The sequence below is a fragment of the Pholcus phalangioides genome, unplaced genomic scaffold (genome assembly GCF_987345545.1).
Source record: "Pholcus phalangioides strain wild (caught in Gottingen) unplaced genomic scaffold, Ppha-v1.0 ptg000007l_1, whole genome shotgun sequence".
NCBI classification, from domain to species: domain Eukaryota; kingdom Metazoa; phylum Arthropoda; class Arachnida; order Araneae; family Pholcidae; genus Pholcus; species Pholcus phalangioides.
Window position 1 is genome coordinate 19341269 of NW_028301600.1, and position 17092 is coordinate 19358360.

General features: G+C 35.2%; 1 protein-coding gene across 2 annotated transcripts in view; it reads left to right on the top strand.

Annotated features, from left to right (window-relative positions):
• Positions 1-17092, top strand: part of LOC149085027 (uncharacterized) — a 251583-nt gene that overhangs the window by 121481 nt on the left and 113010 nt on the right. The gene's annotated exons all lie outside the window — the stretch shown is intronic.

A 17092-nucleotide genomic window follows, 5' to 3' on the forward strand; every position in this document is an offset into this window, starting at 1 on the left:
TTTGTGCCTGTGTAAGAAGTTATGTGCGTTTATATATAATTTCGAATCAAATACACTGCATGCAGACTTGATAATACTGTATATTACAAAGAGAGTTGTACTAGTACAAGAGTTTCAAATCGTTCATAATTTTCTCTGTGAAGGCATTTACCCGTTCTTTTCTACTACTCATAGTAACATTCTCTGTTCTTCAAGAAATTATTAACTACTGTAGCGAGGACCTGTTAATATATTCTTCCCAATTTCGCGAAAAACATTATTAATGCTCGTGAAAATTATTCTAAAAAAACAAATCAAATTTGCTTGTGGCAGCTTCATTTTTAAGATTTTTTATATTTTTTTCAATTGTGATATGTGCTCCCACCCCTAAAATTCCTTTTTTTACTTACCATAGTATCTTGTTTTATGGTTTCCTTAGGAAAATATAACTCAAAAAATCAAAAAATTGGAATGCTAAAAAAAGAAGGGATAAAAGTAAACCATTCACATATTATACTAATAAAATGAATCTGATCGGTGCTACAAGAGCACAGCAAGTGAGTAAACACAGAAAACTTTGAGCATTGCTCATCAAAGAAAAGAATAATGCAAATTAAAAAATGAAATCAGAGTGATTCTGTTAATCTATGTTCTCCTGCAGCACAACAAATTTACAACAACAAAAAAGTAATATTCCTCTATTTTATATAAAATAACATGTCTTGGCTGACTGACTGATTCATCATTGCCGAGCCGACACCGTTGAAGCTATAAATATCAAATTTTGTCAGCGTAAAGATGTAATAACAAGGGATTTTCCAAGGTTAGACCCCTAACGGGTTCAAAAAGGGGTTCAAAGGTAACAGAGAAATCACGCTGAGCCGAAACCGCTGAAGTTTTTCATATTCTATATTCATGAAATTTGGTCTGAAGTTTTATTTTACGACGTAAAAACTAACTAAGAAGGTTTTTTCAAAATTTATCACTTAGGATGGTCATAAAGGGGTTCAAAGGTAACATAGAGAAATCACGCTGAGCCGAAACGTATATTCATGAAATTTGGTCGGAATTTTTGCTTCATGATGTAAATATTTACTGGATTTTTTCCGAAATTTGACCCCTATAGGGGTTATAAGTGGGGTCCAACAGTAACATAGAGAAATCACGCCAAGTCGAAACCGATTAAGCTATATTCATGAAATTATGAATATTCATGAAATTTGGTCAGAAGTTTTAGTTCATGACGTAAAGACCAAGTAAAAAGGTTTTTTTTGAAATTCGATCCCTAAGAGGGTCATAAGTGGGGCTCAAAAGTAGCATTCATGAAATTTGGTCAGAAGTTTTACTTCATGCCGTAAAGACCAATTAAGAAGGGGTTTTTTTTTTCTAAATTCGACCCCCTTAGAGGTCATAATGGGGATTCAAAGGTTGCATAGAGAAATAGTACTGAGCCGAAACCGCTGAAATTTATGAAATTTGGTCAGAAATTTTTTTTCATGACGTAGAAACCAACTAACGAGGTTTTTTTTTCGAAATTCGGTCCCTGAGGGGATGATAAGGGGGTTCAATAAGGGGGGGTGGATTCATATGGAAAAATCACGCCGAGCTGAAACCGCTGAAGCTATAAATATGAAGTTTGGTCAGTATTGTAATTTAGTTTGTATTGTAATGTAGAAATGTACTGAGACGGGATTTTTCAAAATTCAACCCCTAATGGAAAAGGGGTTCAAAAGATATATGGAGCAATCATCACTGAGAAGAAATCGTAGAAGCCATAAATATGAAATTTATTCAGTACTATATTTTTTAATATAGATACCCACTAAGACCGGATTTCTGAGAATTCATCACCCAAGGTGGGAGGATGATCACGAGGGACTAAAATGCTATATGGGGGAATTATCGTCGAGTGATTTTCTGTTTACCAAATTCACGCGAGCGAAGCCGCGGGTAACAACTAGTATTTTACATTTTAGTATCGTTTCAAAGCAACGCATAAATGTATTTTCATACATATTATATTCCTGATAATAGTAAATTTGAAATAAAAGCCTATTTAGTGAAGATATCGTGAAATCTTAGCATTAAACTGCTGGACTACTTGTACATTAGAAAACTACTCATGGCATTCTGAGGTTTAGCAAAGTGTGTAAAAATTCTATACAAATATAAGAGGATCAATTTGTATGTATACGTGGTCTCTCTCCCCATAAGTCAGTTTCAATGCTGTCACGAGTGTGTTACAGGTTTCCGAAATCCAATTTTACTTCAGGCAGCTAAGATTTCGGAAGCTATGTAGGTGCGAAATTGAAGAATCACGTTATGGAATTCTCGACGATGTGTTCGGTAAGGGCTGGAGTAGCCGATCAAGCTTGAAAACATTTACGTTAGAAAAAGGTGAAGAGTCTGTGAAAGGGCATTCACATAACTTTTTCAATCGCCTCAATCCGATAAGGGCAAACATCATAACTGAAACGATTTCCGGAAGTAGGTGTTTGCTATCTCGAACAGTAAGATGAGACTAGCTTCGTGGCATTGCGAACAGAGAATTGGTATGGGGAACACACAAACGTTGAAGTTTTCTCTAAGAGCCTCTCCAACTCAGAAAAGCAGTCCGTAACTTATGGTTTGGGTATACTGTAGTAAAGCAAATAAAGACAAGTGAGAAAAAGTTTTGTTGGAATCGAAACCAACTTCCAAGGTATTCAGTAAGAGAAACCAGTTTTCTTGAGTTATCTTTAATTGATTGTAGTATGGATAGTGAATTCTCCCAAAAAATGAGTTTTTTCGTGATGACTCTTGTATGAGTAAGTCAGTTGTGAAAATAGAAGTGAAAGCTATTCTTTCAGTTTTTCTTCCATGGAATAAAATCACGAACACACTCCATTCTTTGCATAGATACATTAGATACATCATCATATTGTTTGTCATCAGTTGGAATCATTTCCATCTAACCTCAGGCCTATACAAATTCTCTATAACAAGCTGTATCACTTTCTGAGTAGTTTTATTTTAAACTTGTGTGTGTGGAGACACCAAATAAGAATGGCGCCTAAGCGTGTGTTACAACAATTTATGTGCTATCCCTTCAGACATAACTAGTTGATGATTTTAACACCACAGTCAATCATTGGCATTACCAAGATGCGTTTGTAAATAAGTTACTATAAATAAAAGAGCAATACAAAGTATCAGAAGACAAAAGTTACCGATCACAGCAAGAAATATCTTTATTACTCAATGTATATAATGCACTCTTATCCGAGAATAGAATGTAACTTATTAAACGAAGTATCAAAAGACAAGAGACGTCATGTTGATATCACGCTTTCTCACTGAGATCAATTGAACCGACCATTTAATTAAGCTATCTGTCAAAGGAAAGAAAAAAAAAGATGAAGAAAAATTAATATATAAACGATATCATTTAAAATACGGTACGAAATTCTCTGGTTGTCAGACAGGTTTCTTCATTTATTATAACTGCCACCACAATCCCGTCCAGTCTAAATTTAAATAAGAAAAATATTCAAGAAATTTTCAACACAGACAGATATCTTGGTCTACTGTGTCAAGTAAATGTTGAATGTCAAAGATGTGTTGCTTTCTTTAAATTAGCTTAACGCGAATCCTCTTTATAATATTTATATGTAGAAAATGTATCCTATTACACACTCTATTATTTTAAATGCGTCTATTTGCAGTAAAAATATTACAATTTCACGTTACATAATACTTTTGAGTGTAGGCTACAGGTAATATCATATCCTAATGTTCTTTTATCAACATATTAACAATCTTTGCAGGTGTTAAAAAAGGATTTCTCTGCTTTAACGCAGAAGTTTTTTATATATATATAGTTAATTTGAATATCTTTTCACTCCAGAGATGCACGTTAATTTGGACAGTATAAATCACTCATGCTGCAGTGAAGTTTGTTTCTGTACAATCTAGGTGGTCATCAAGGTGCTCACAGATTGAACGGAGGTAACTGAGATTGATTCCTAAAGGACAAATATATCTCATTTTATCTCAGCCTCGGTCACAACCTGCAGCCAAGGGTGGCGGCATACTTGGGTTGCCTGGACATCAGGTAAGAAATATTATTATGTAGTAATTGGAAGTCGACTCATATTCATACCATACAAAAACTTCACTCATTAGTTTTATCTGATGAAAATTCTTCACACTCGGAAACAAAATGAAATTCAAGTTTACTGTAGTTTTTTTTAACATTTCTAGAGAAATTTTGATTTCCGATACAGGGTATCGAGTTGAATGTAAGTTAAGATAAATCTCGTTAAATCACGCGAGAAAGTTTAAGAAGGGCGTGTTTTTCCGAAGCTTTCTAACTTCGATTCTTTGTTGTGTGTTTTGTCCCATAGTACTCGGAAAAAAACGAAGTTTCCGCACAACTGTAATTTTCGTGACTTTCAACTGCAACAAAATGGATTTTGGTTTCCGGTAGGATCACAACGCTCATTTCTTCCGCATAGCACCATCTCGTGCATTTTCCCCCACAGCCCCTCATACATACCCCCCATTTTTCCCCCCATACACACCCCTTGTGAATAAAACTTGAATGGTTGAAGATAACCGATAATTATTTTTGCGCCTGCATATTCTAATTTTTTTTATCAAGATCTGGTTCTGTAACTTTGTGCATATTTTGTTTCACATGGCTTTGTACAGCAAATTCATTTATTTTAATGTGAAATCGTATCACATCTTCTCATTAACTTGAGTGAATACTTGATTGTGTGGTACACAAGTTTTTGCACACCGTTAGGCTTATTTGCGTGTTCTTCACCAGAATCATGTTAAATCACATCAATACTAAACTTTAATTTTCTATTAAATATTTTAGCTGTAAATTCGTACAGTGATGAGGTTCTGGAGATATCACAAACTAAGTCGTTGATTAATAATGATTAATTATATAGATATTGTTGTTGGCGAACAAAGTGGATGTGAAGGTGGGTATATGCTTTTCTCCCGTTGACTGTCTTCTCTTTTTTCGTGTCACTTCACATTGCATTGAGCAGTATCTTATTCTTTACAACAGAACACTAAGTTATCTGGTAAGTAGCAGTCTTTAAACACAATACAGTAATGAAGTTGGTCAAGTTATACATAGATGGTTCCTCCATCAACCGGCTGTAATATGACAGGTTCAGTGTAAGTGATGCAGTCAAGACGGTGATTATATTGCAAATATTGGCGTGATTAAACTTTTTTTGTCACCCTGAAATGAATACAGTAGCCGCCGCTTATAATAATCACGTTTTGTTCACCCATTTTGATTCTTATAAGTGGTTTATTTCAATACCCGGAAATTTTTGCTGTTTACTCTTCCAGTTACCACTGGAGTACGCAAGAGGTGGGGGGAGCTTCAGGCAAGAAGATTTAGGCACATCAAGATTATGATATTTTTAATGTAAAAACCAAAAAGAAATCTTATTAATCTTTTATTGAATCTTTTAATTTCTAAAATTTTAAATCTATAGCAATAGCATATTACTGTCCTTAGAGAGCGTTCGTTGTCAATGTAAACTGACTAAAATTTTACACAGTAACTAAACTACTATTGTAGTACAATTGTCATGACCCCACAAAGGTGGGGCTGACAGAGTTCCAGCCCTGGAATCCGAAATGATTCTCCTCACTTTTTGTTTTTCGGGCTATAAATTCACTGTAGAAGGGGCCCTTGAAAAGTCTGATCCTGGGACCCACCAAAGATTCCAACCCCTAGAAGATCTGCTTCAAGATATGGGGGCATGACTGTTGTCCGAGTACATTTTGTTCCATTGCCCCCTTCCTTTCTTCAGAATGTTTTTTAGTCATCGCCCTCACCTCAAGCCAACCCATAGGATCCTATGTTATACCCGTAGCTTCTACCACCCCTTGGACCTTTCTATCGCCCCCAGGGGGCGATATTGTCCACTTTGGGAAACACTGCTCCAGATAGATCTATCTGCTTATCACTAACTTCTTTTGCCAGAGAAAACCAGGTTTTTTTTTACCATAAACCTCTTGCGGATAAGTTCTGTCATTCGCGGAAGGTGAGGCTCACTCAATACCTTCTAAAGCAGCTTGCTCTAGAAGGTGTTGGCTCACTTCACTACGAAACTGCAATCCTTACTGTTTGGTGGTGGGGGAGAAAGACTGCAGTCAATATGGGGCGGTTTTATTACAAAGGTAAAAGTGACAATAAGTAGTCCTCCAAATAGCCTTGTGATAATCAAAAATATTCTACAAGTTCCCACTACTGAGATGAGCGGTGGCAGTTTTTGAGGAAAAAAAATTTCTTTTGATTCTTATAAGCGGAAATCTGATTATAAATAACCGATGATTTTCCTCTGTTAAACCAAACAGCGTTTGGTTTTCGTCTTGCTGATTTGATTTTTATAACCAGTGGTTGTTATAAGCGGTGGCTACTTTAATTGGGGACCATTCAAGTGTTACGTCAGCAAATTTTTAGCCATTTTTGACCCCCTTCTCAGCAAAAGTCAACAAAACTCTGATCCCCCCCCCCTCCTTGTCAGAAAAATTTCGTCAGCACTGCCCCCACCTTCTAACGCACATTAGTGGAATCAGAAACGGTGATGTCCCGTTTCGACTTTTCCCGATTCATCCTTAGGTCAAAATAGTCCCGTTTCATCCAATCTCTTGTTTCCCCTCCCACTTCCCTGGATTACTGTCAATCAAGATAAAACAACCCGTGGTTTCACACTGAGAAGAAAGGCCAGTGATTGACGTACCAGCATAATGTCTGAAGCAATTCATATTTGACCATATTACACAGGAATGTCCCGTATTTTTAGTGATATTCCTGTGTTTTTGGTCGTTCTCACTTTTTTGTACAATTTTCTGTTTTTTTTCAACGAAGCATGTTTGAAGTGGTATTCTCTACTGAAATTATGAATGAAGATAATCTTCATCACTTGTAAATTATATTATGATAATTACGTATAAATATTCATCTAAACATATTTGTTGTGTTCCAAGTTTTTTCCCCCGTGGACTACATTGCGATTTCCAGTAAATTCTTTATTACCCTTTAATTAATAATTTAAGAGCAATAACTGGTGATTTCACCGTCTTTAAACCAAGGTTTTTAGTGAAAATTGCCAATATTCCGTATTCTACAATATTTAATCTCCAAATTCTCTGTATGTTCTGAATGAAATATATTCGGTTTATAATAAAATATACACCCACACACAAGTCACACGGTGAAATATATTCTATTGAAATATATCTATTAAAATTATTATTTTTTAATTGTGATTTGTAGCAGCTCTTTACTTCTTCGTCCTTCAGGAATTTTTGCAATAAATTAGGGAATTCGACGTAAATTGCAGTTTTGTTATTACAATTATGTCTGGTATTACGGATCGCAATTTCCCGCATTTTTCTCGTTGAGATGTGTTTACCCTTAGCACGAAAAAATATCTAATTTCTCATCTTTAATCATAATTTGAATATACATGGCAAATACATAAGTCAGAAACACACATAGGTGTTTTCACCAAAAACTTGGTTGAAAGACGGCGAAATCACCAGTTATTGCTCTTAAATTATTAATTAAAGGGTAATGAAGAATTTACTGGAAATCGCAATGTAGTCCACGGGGGAAAAAACTTGGAACACAACAAATATGTTTAGATGAATATTTATTTATACGTAATTATCACAATATAATTTACAAGTGATGAAAATTATCTTCATTCATAATTTCAGTAGAGAATGCCACTTCAAACATGCTTCGTTGAAAAAAAAAAGAAAATTGTACAAAAAAAGTGAGAACGACCAAAAACACAGGAATATCACTAAAAATACGGGACATTCCTGTGTAATATGGTCAAATATGAATTGTTTCAGACATTATGCTGGTACGTCAATCACTGGCCTTTCTTCTCAATGTGAAACCATGGGTTGTTTTATCTTGATTGACAGTAATCCAGGGAAGTGGGAGGGGAAACGAGATCGGATGAAACGGGACTATTTCGACCTAAGGATGAATCGGGAAAGGACGAAACGGTACCTAGCCATCAGAAACGTACGTGGGAGGAGGGGGGCATAGGGCTCATGCGCCTCCCCCAACAGACAAAAAAAAAATTTTTAATGTAAAAAACATAAAAAAAATTAAAATATCGAAAGAAAATACCTTTATATGTTATTATAATCGATTTCTGTTAATTTCAATGCTATTTGAAGAATAAGAACTCAAAATTTCTCTTCAAGAAATTCATTGCGACCCACCCTTTAAGCCATTTACATGGTACACCCTTGACCCGCGGACTAAATGTGGCCCTGAAGGTTATCTGATGTGGCTTGCCCCCCCCCCCCAAACCCAATTTTGTAAAAATGAACTAAGCGGCACAATTACAGATCTCTTAGATGACCACTGGCATCTAAGCTAAAAATGCTAATCTACTTCCAGAGCATTTAAGTGGCCTGTGGCACATTCAAATATCACTCAAGTAACCCGCTACACAGTTCCAGAACACTTAAACGATCCGTGGCACATTTAGAGATCCCTTGAGTGACATGTGGCACCATTTTAGAGTAATTAAGTGGCCCCCCCAGTGCGGTTCTATATCACCCAAGTTACCCGCGGAACATTCCCAGATTACTTAAGTAATCCGTGGCATAATTACGGATCACTTGAGTGTTGCGTTGCACAGTTCCAGAGCACTTAAGCGGCCCGAACACATTTCCCGAGCACTTGAAGGATCTCCGTGAAACATTCAGAGATCTCTGAAGCGGATCTGTAAGGGATTTACCATTAGAGAGAATTTTAGTTCAGGTGCTCACAAATTAGCGAAAGGTTTTTCTCATTTTTGACACACCGAGTAAGATCCATTCAGAATATTTCATATTTTCAGAAAGGGTAGTTGATGACGTAAGCATCATCCAAACCCCTTTCCCCCCCGTCATCAAAAGTCAGCCAATCGGAAACCCCCTCCCCTCCATCGATGCTGACGTAATACTTGAATGACCCCTTGTGTTTTCTTGCCACGAATAGTTTGTTTGGAGCCAGATTATTCTTATACGATAGTTACCATTGCTACTTTATCTGAATTCGAAATTATTATTTTTTCTTATTTTGATTTTTCATTCATTTTGTCTATAGAAATTCTTTCAAGTTAAATTCAGAGTGGGAATAAATATCGGTAATAAAACTTAACGTGGAAGAGAAGACGGATCGGTCGGGGCTTACCACAGAGGCCTGCATATTCTTTGCTTTTGCTTCCGACTTCTGATGATCCGTATTTCTAGACGTACCGTTGTGCTCCGATCCCGTACTTCCGTACAATTGATCAAAACTCGGAAGAATTAAGTAAAAGAGTGGGGAGAAAATATAAAAAAAAAGCGAGAACCATAATAGAAGGGGAAGTTTTTGGTGGGGTGGGAACGCCTTATTGTGTCACGCTCGTGACCGCAGGGACAATATTGACTAGAATAAGAGGAGGTTAGGGTTGTGGGGGATATTCCCTTTCTAGTCCCATCGCGTCGGGTCACCAAACCACAATGCTACCCCGGTGTATGTATATCCATAGACACATATATCGCCAATAGAGAAGTTCTCTTCCATGAGTCAGTCCAGAATGAAGATGCATTAATGATGAAGAGAATGCATAAATGTATCTCTATCTACAACGATAGCGGAAGTTCTACATCACATTTTTTAAAGCATCATAAGGGGAGGGAGTACAGGGTTTTAGTAGGGTTTTTGAGTTTCTAGTCTTCTCATGTCGGCTATATATGTTCTGATGCAATGAGACTCTTGTGTTTTGTGATTTATTCCACTGTCTTCAGTACTCTTTTCCTGCTTCATGTAGCAGGGGGGGGGGGGGATCACTGGCTATGACATCTTCATTTCATATCCTAGGATTCATCCGTCTTTGAAATTATACCAAATCTGTTTACTGAGAATTTGTTTGCAAATTACAAATCCACTGAACGTATTAAGTTAAACACCCTCAGATCCGGAATTTTAACTGGTTGACACACACACACACAGTAGCTTGTATATTTCTATGTGCATATTTGGGATATAAATATACTTGATAACAATTTATTTTGTGCATCATGAATATCACTGCTATATGCCATAAATTTCATATGGAATGTGAAATCACCAAATAACTGAATCTAACGCATGACGACACTACTTCTCTGTTGTTGAAGTGAAAAAAAAAACTGACATTGTTTTCGGTATGCAAAATCGTGTGCTATGAAGTATAATGATGAATATACATCTTTTTCCGAGAGTTGTGGGCATCGCATTTAGGAAGATCTCGTGTCAGAAATTTCGAATGACAATTTTTCGCTGAGGAAATGTAACAGCACACAGTGAAACTTCATTTCAACCATACTTTGATTTTACGTTGAGTATGTTTTCAAGTGAAAGATTTTTCAGAAACGAACATACAGGTTTGTGTTCTATACGTTGCCACAATAAATAAATATTCTGTTCTCAATGGAGCAACAGTTGCTTGCTATCGCTGCTTGAAGCGGCAAGACATTTGATTGATCGCGCTGCATTTTGTTTTCACCCTAAGCTGGCTTTTCTTCAGAATTCTCCCGAATTTATTCGAGCACGCGCACGCATGCACATCTTAATGCAACTACATAGCCACACGTGTGAAGCTCTCGTGCGGTGGTAATCACTTAACAACTTGTGTGGCAAGCGATTGCGGCCCAGTGGTTTTGAAGTTGAGACCGTTCAAGCATAGGTTGCCGCTGCTGCCGCCGCCGCCACTGCTGTGCGTAAAAGAAGAAGAAGTAGAGGAGGGGGCAGAAGCACCGCTCGCCTTACAATTGCCCAGCAGCCCAACCAGGCTTTTCTGTTGGCAGTTTCCTTTGATTAATAAAACAAGCGCTGACGCCCCTTGGCCGAATTAGGCAAATGTGGGAAATGAGCCGTAAGTGGCAAAAGGAGACGAGGATTGAGGGCCGTGGGGAAGCCGGTACGTAAAGGCTCCAAGGGTAGAGAAGGGTGACCACAGTGCGTAAGGTTTTTCGAAAAAGTGTAATGAACACAGACCCTCTTGTTGTAGAGCGTATTATGTTTTACTTATTGGGCTTTCTCTCTTTTTTTATCATGTTGTTTCAAACTTCGGCATATCTTTCCTCCACGAAGTACAACAGTTTGTGCACAAACGCTTAAATTATTTTAAATTCTGCGGCTCGCTTAGCGATTTTTCAAAGTTCCAAGATCTTGTTAGAATGAGTTATGAGACTTTCACAAAAGAACCAGCTCAACAAATGCGTTATTAGCTCCTTCGTTGTTAGAGTTTCACCTCACACACATGAATACCTTTTTATTTTCTTTAAGATGCGAAAGAAATCATGCAATGGGTTTAGTCAAGATTCTTTGGTTCTAGGTTTTCGCTATTGAATTAGTAAATAGCAAGTGAGCCCAGCAAAACTGATGATAAACGTTCTAAAATTATACACAAATCTTGGTTTGCGTTTTTTAGAAGTTTATTTTCATTTAGATCTTAATGTAGAGCAATTAGCCGATGATTCATCATTCATGAAATCTATAGTCATTATTGCAGAGAGAGAGAGAGAGAGTCCTGGATTATAATAATAATCATTCAAGCAAAGCATTTCTGACCATGTTGATATTAGTTTCATGGTCACCCACCCAAAACTGTTATTGCATATTATATAACTGGCATACCCAAGCAAGATGTACGAAGAAAGACTGGGAGATGATATTTTTCAGCGTGTGGATTCTAGTTAGTGCTCGGAATCGATTAAATTTTTTAAGTAGTTTATCAAAAAAATTTTGATTGATTAATCGAATGATTAATTGAATTTCAATCGAATTTTTTTCAAATGCTCTTTTATCATAGCAAACCTAGTATTTATTGGTAACTATACAGGCTGTCCCAAATTGTGTTTGCACAACGGATATCTGTAACCGTTGACTTTCGAAATGTACTTTCAATTACAAAAAGTTTTCAAATGACGTCCTGTTACTTAAAATGGCAAAATTTGTTTGAGGGGACGTATACATGAAAAAATAAAGAAATTAACTTTTTATACTCTCCCCGTATGCTCACAGCCCTAATTAAACAGCTGTTGTTCTGTCTTTTCTGAGGCCAATAAAAAAATTCCACGTTTCTAAGTGCAATATTCACTGAGATATTCAAATTCGAAAAACAGGGGAAATTTAGGAAAAACAGTTCTAAATGCGAAAAACCCGTTTTATCTGCATTTAACGCTGTTTTTTTTTTCGAATTTCCTCCGTTTTACAAATTCGAATATCTCAGTGAATATTGCACTTGGAAACGTAGAATTTTTTTGTTGGCCTCAGAAAAGAAAGTGAAAAAACTTTCTAATTGAGTTTTTGAGCACACGGGGGCTGTATAAAAAGTTTATTTCTTTATTTTTTTCATGTATACGACCCCTCAAAGAAATTTTGAAATTTTAAGTAACTGCACGTCATTTGAAAACTTTTTGTAATTGAAAGTATGTTTCGAAAGTCAAAGGTTACAGAGAAATTTGCTGTGCAAATAATTTGGGACAGCCTGTATACAGTATAACTTCAATCCACTTAATTAAGAGAGAGAACACACGCCCAGAAAAGAGGAAAGGGGCTATGTTGTTTGTAAATCTCCCAAATTCCACTTGTGTGCGAGTGACACTACGCATCTGTGGTATATACCTGTGCACACGACTACCGAGATCAGGGTGACTAGTTTGAATTGTTATTATTTTTTTCTTTAGAAATATATAAAAACCTATCTTTGTTGAAGACTTTACCTTATTTCTTGCCCTATCCACCATAGCGCTTACATTTTTGGAAACATAATTTTTGGTGCTAGGGGCTGATGCGGAGTCTACGTTGAGTTATTTTTCAAATAACACAATTTTTCCAAGAAATTGACTTAAAAACATTATCGTATAACACTCGATAATATATCAACAAATTAAATTGCATCTCAAATATTTAAGAATTTGTTCTGTGCATTATCTAACAAAATACACCATTTGTTTATGGATTATTGTCACGAAATTATCCTAAATTTCGTGCCCTGCAATTTACGTTGAATATATTCGGCATGGAACTTTTTTTGGTCATTTTCTATTTATATTCCTGTCTCTGACATGTTGCAACTCTGTTTGACCTTTTCATCAATAGAGTTTTAGAATTCATTTGGGCATATTCTCATTTCTGAAGAAAATGTCTTTTTCTTGTTTGGAGTACCCATTCCATTTTTTTAATTTTACAATGACAACTCTCTATCTTAAAACAAAAATATATCCTTATTTTCCAATAATACATTATTTTTAAGACCAGTATGCTTTCATATTTCATTTTTTTAGAATTTTAATTATTTTTTATCAATGTTTTATAGCCAAATGGAAATTTTCCCCAACTTTTCTTTTCATTTCAAACATTTGGAAACTATAGGTAGTAACTGGTGTTGTAGGACTTACCAAATTTTGTGTTAAAAAGAATGTAGCCGCGTCACTTGGACTTTCTTTTAAATCAATTCAAATTGGAAATCACTTCACAAATTAGATTTATTCAGCAAAAAAGAAACGAGTGTTTTTATTAAATGTCCTTCTCCTGGCTATTTTTTTGCGAGAAATATATAATTTTAAAATTACTTTCACTTTACCGAATTTTTCAGTTTAGAGATTTATATAATTTTTAAATAGCACATGCTTCAACATGCTTAGTTTTTGATCAGTGCTGCAAAACCTATAAAAATGTCTTTTTTTCTTTGTCTTTCTCCTGGCATTAGGTAACTAGAAGGAAGGTTTGATCATAAGTTAGGGGGGATAAAAATTTAAAAAATCCAAATTTTTCTTGACTGGTACATCAAGCTGCAGTAATATTTCATATGAAGACTTTGCTGTGACCTCCTGCTCTAACAGAACAAAAACAAATTAGAAATCTGTTGTCTACATGATATTGAAGGGAAAAGGGAGAGAGAAACATAAATGAAAAAAAAAAGAAAAATGCTATTGACAAAAAAATTGTTTGGAGTATCAGTGCTTGTCCAAGTTGAAATGAGCTGCCAAAATAACAATACTTTATTGGTAAGAAATGTGGAATACAGAGAAAAAGGGGAAAAAATTACCAAGAAACCAAATGGCCTTTGCTGGCGATCACAAATTACAATTTGGTATGAATCATGTAAGCATATAAATAAATAAAAGTAAGAATAAAAAAAGATGTAAAAAATTAACACAACATGTGTGAACAGAAAAGAAAAAAAAACCAAACACAGTATGAATTGATAGGTCATGGTGGCCGCAGGCATTTGGTGATAATATTCCGATTGCAAAAAAAAAAAGGAAAGTTAATTTTAATGTAAAGTAGGTCCAAATGAAGTAAAGAAGAGGGAAGTTATAGGAGGAAAATTTATCCTAAAAGAACTCTTCAATATTATTTATTGAAAACAGGTAGCATTTTAATTTTTTAAGGCTAATAATGAAGTATTATTGTTAAGAAGTTAATTAGAGGCAGTGGTTATAGAATTTAGGGACAAGATATGAAAAATGTTTCTTACCAATCGTTTTATAGATTCTAGGGAGTAAATAGGTGCAGAGTTGATTCTTACAGAAGAACGAAAGGTGTTCAGAGGTACAGAATGTTGTTTTTTAAATAAAATAACTATTAATTTGAAGAAATAGTGATGTAGAAGTGGTAATATACTTAGAAAATGGAAAAGTTCTAGTGACGGAGTAAATATAATCGTTAGATATTAGTCTAATTATTCTTTTGTGCAGTGATCAAAGGGTATAAGTTAGTAATGTAGTCACTGCCCCAGGTGGTTAAACCATAGAGTAGTTGAGAGTGAAAAAATGAGTAGTACAAAACTAAACGGAAAGAGGAATTGACATAAAATTTGAGGTAAAAAATTTGTTAACAAATAACGAAGTTTGCTGTGAAGTTTTGTGATATGAGAATTCCATTTAAGGTTTAGAGTCAACATGAACACCAAAATATTTGATAGAATTTACATGTTCAAAAGGATTGCAATGGCAATCGTAAACGGAGCAGTTAGAAAACAATATTAATATTATGTGTAAAGGGTTATTAAATAATGTAAATTTAGTTTTGGATACATTAATAGTTAATTTATTAACTGAAAACTAATTGGGCACTTTAAGTCTTGATTAATCGTGTCAGTCAAAGTTTGGTGGTCTTTAGCACTATAAATAATGACTGTATCATCAGCAAATGTTATTAGGTTGCCAACAATGTTAAGGTTACAAAAGTCATTAATGAAAATGAGGAATAATAAGAGGCCAAGAACAGAGCCTTGAGGAACCTCATTAATCGTTTTCATAATATTACTATATTTATCCCCATAACTGGTATCTATCATGAAGGTAAAAGTTTAAGAGGAATACCTCTTATTCCACAGAAACTAAGTTTTCAATCAATATTTCATGAGAGACGCTATCGAAAGCTTTTCTAATATCTAGGAAAACAGCAACCGTTTTTGTAATATTTATCAATATTAGTATAGATAGTAGAAGTAAAATCCAGAAGAGCGGATTCGGTGTGTAAATAGATGGAACATGTTGCGAATGTTGTTGCACACAGAAATATCAAGTTAGGTGCATAAACAATTAAAATGTAACGTCGGAATTACCTACCACTTAACATGGTTGAACTTAGCCCTTTAAACGGTTTTTAAAATTTCCCCGATCCGCATTATAACTGCCATGGTGTATGTAAATCACTAAACCTTTTAGAAATTATAACCTAATTTCAAGAAAAATATTTTTTTCGATCTCGTGCAGTGATAAATGCTACCCCAACCCCAAAATTGAGAATAATAATAATAATGAAAACAAGGAATATAAATACTCTTTATCTCTTTTCTATCATTTATCCTGTACGTTTATTTCTATACAACTCCTAAAAAGATGAAGGTTAAAACACAGCCTTTCTGCTGTTTTTGCTAACTTTGAACAAAAGCTGACTCCATCCACTGGCAATTAATTGACAGGACGGGGGAGGGGGAACATGTTATCAGGCAAAGCTCTCTGTACAAAGCTAGCTGGGCTCAAAATTGCCGAAATGAGAGGATTTAAGAAGACGAGGTATTTCGGGATTGCCGCTGTAAGGGTTAAATTAATTTTTTTACCGTGAATTTTGAACAAACTTCTCTTTCTCTGCTGACTATACTTTATTTACCAGCAGGTAAAGAAGTGTCCCTAAGAGTTTTTTTTTTGACATTTATTCTGGATTTTTATTTCTTCTTACTTTTTTGTCCCATCTCGTGACAATGACCCTTATAGAATACATGAAAACACAGTAATTATATAAATAAAAAATTTTATCCTGGGAATGTGCCGCCCTCTTGGTACTCCCTTACGCAAAACAATTTTGTTTCTGTGGTTTTTTTTTTGTATTTTTTTCGACGACGCTTACACCAAGAAACACGATAATTTATACATATTTTGGCATTTTTGAAGTTGTTATAAAAAATTTTCATTAACATTTGCTCATTATTAACAAATGTTCATTAACTTTCGTAACTAAGAATGTTAAGAAAGTTCATTAATCGTGATACTACACTCGCCTATTACAGTATCTCGCTTGCTTAATTTACTTCGCATATCATTTTGGCGCCCCCTTGTAGTGTTGGAGAGATCTGAGAATACATTCTGCACCCTTTCCGGCCCAGGGCACGAGGGCGGCCTGCTCCCCCTGGTTGCGGCCCTGTGTGTGTATTAATTGGTGCACAACTTTCCAGTTCTGACTTGTATTTCCCCCCCCCCCCCTTTTAATCTTTAATATATATGTATATACCTCTTTTAATTTTGTCGAATGTTTAACCATGCACGCTTCTCACATGTTTATTATTATATATATATATATATATATATATATGTATATATTTTTTCCCCCGTTTTTACTCCCTCTTTTTGTTTGCATATATATTTATATTTTCTTTCTCCTTGTAATGGGGCAATTGGCCCTAAACAATAAATATTATTATTATTATTAATTTACTTCGCATATTCCGTAGCAACCATGAGCTTGAAAATACTCAATTCAGAGAATGAAATGACAAATCCTTAAAAGATAAAATATAAGATTTTAAAAATCAACATCCAA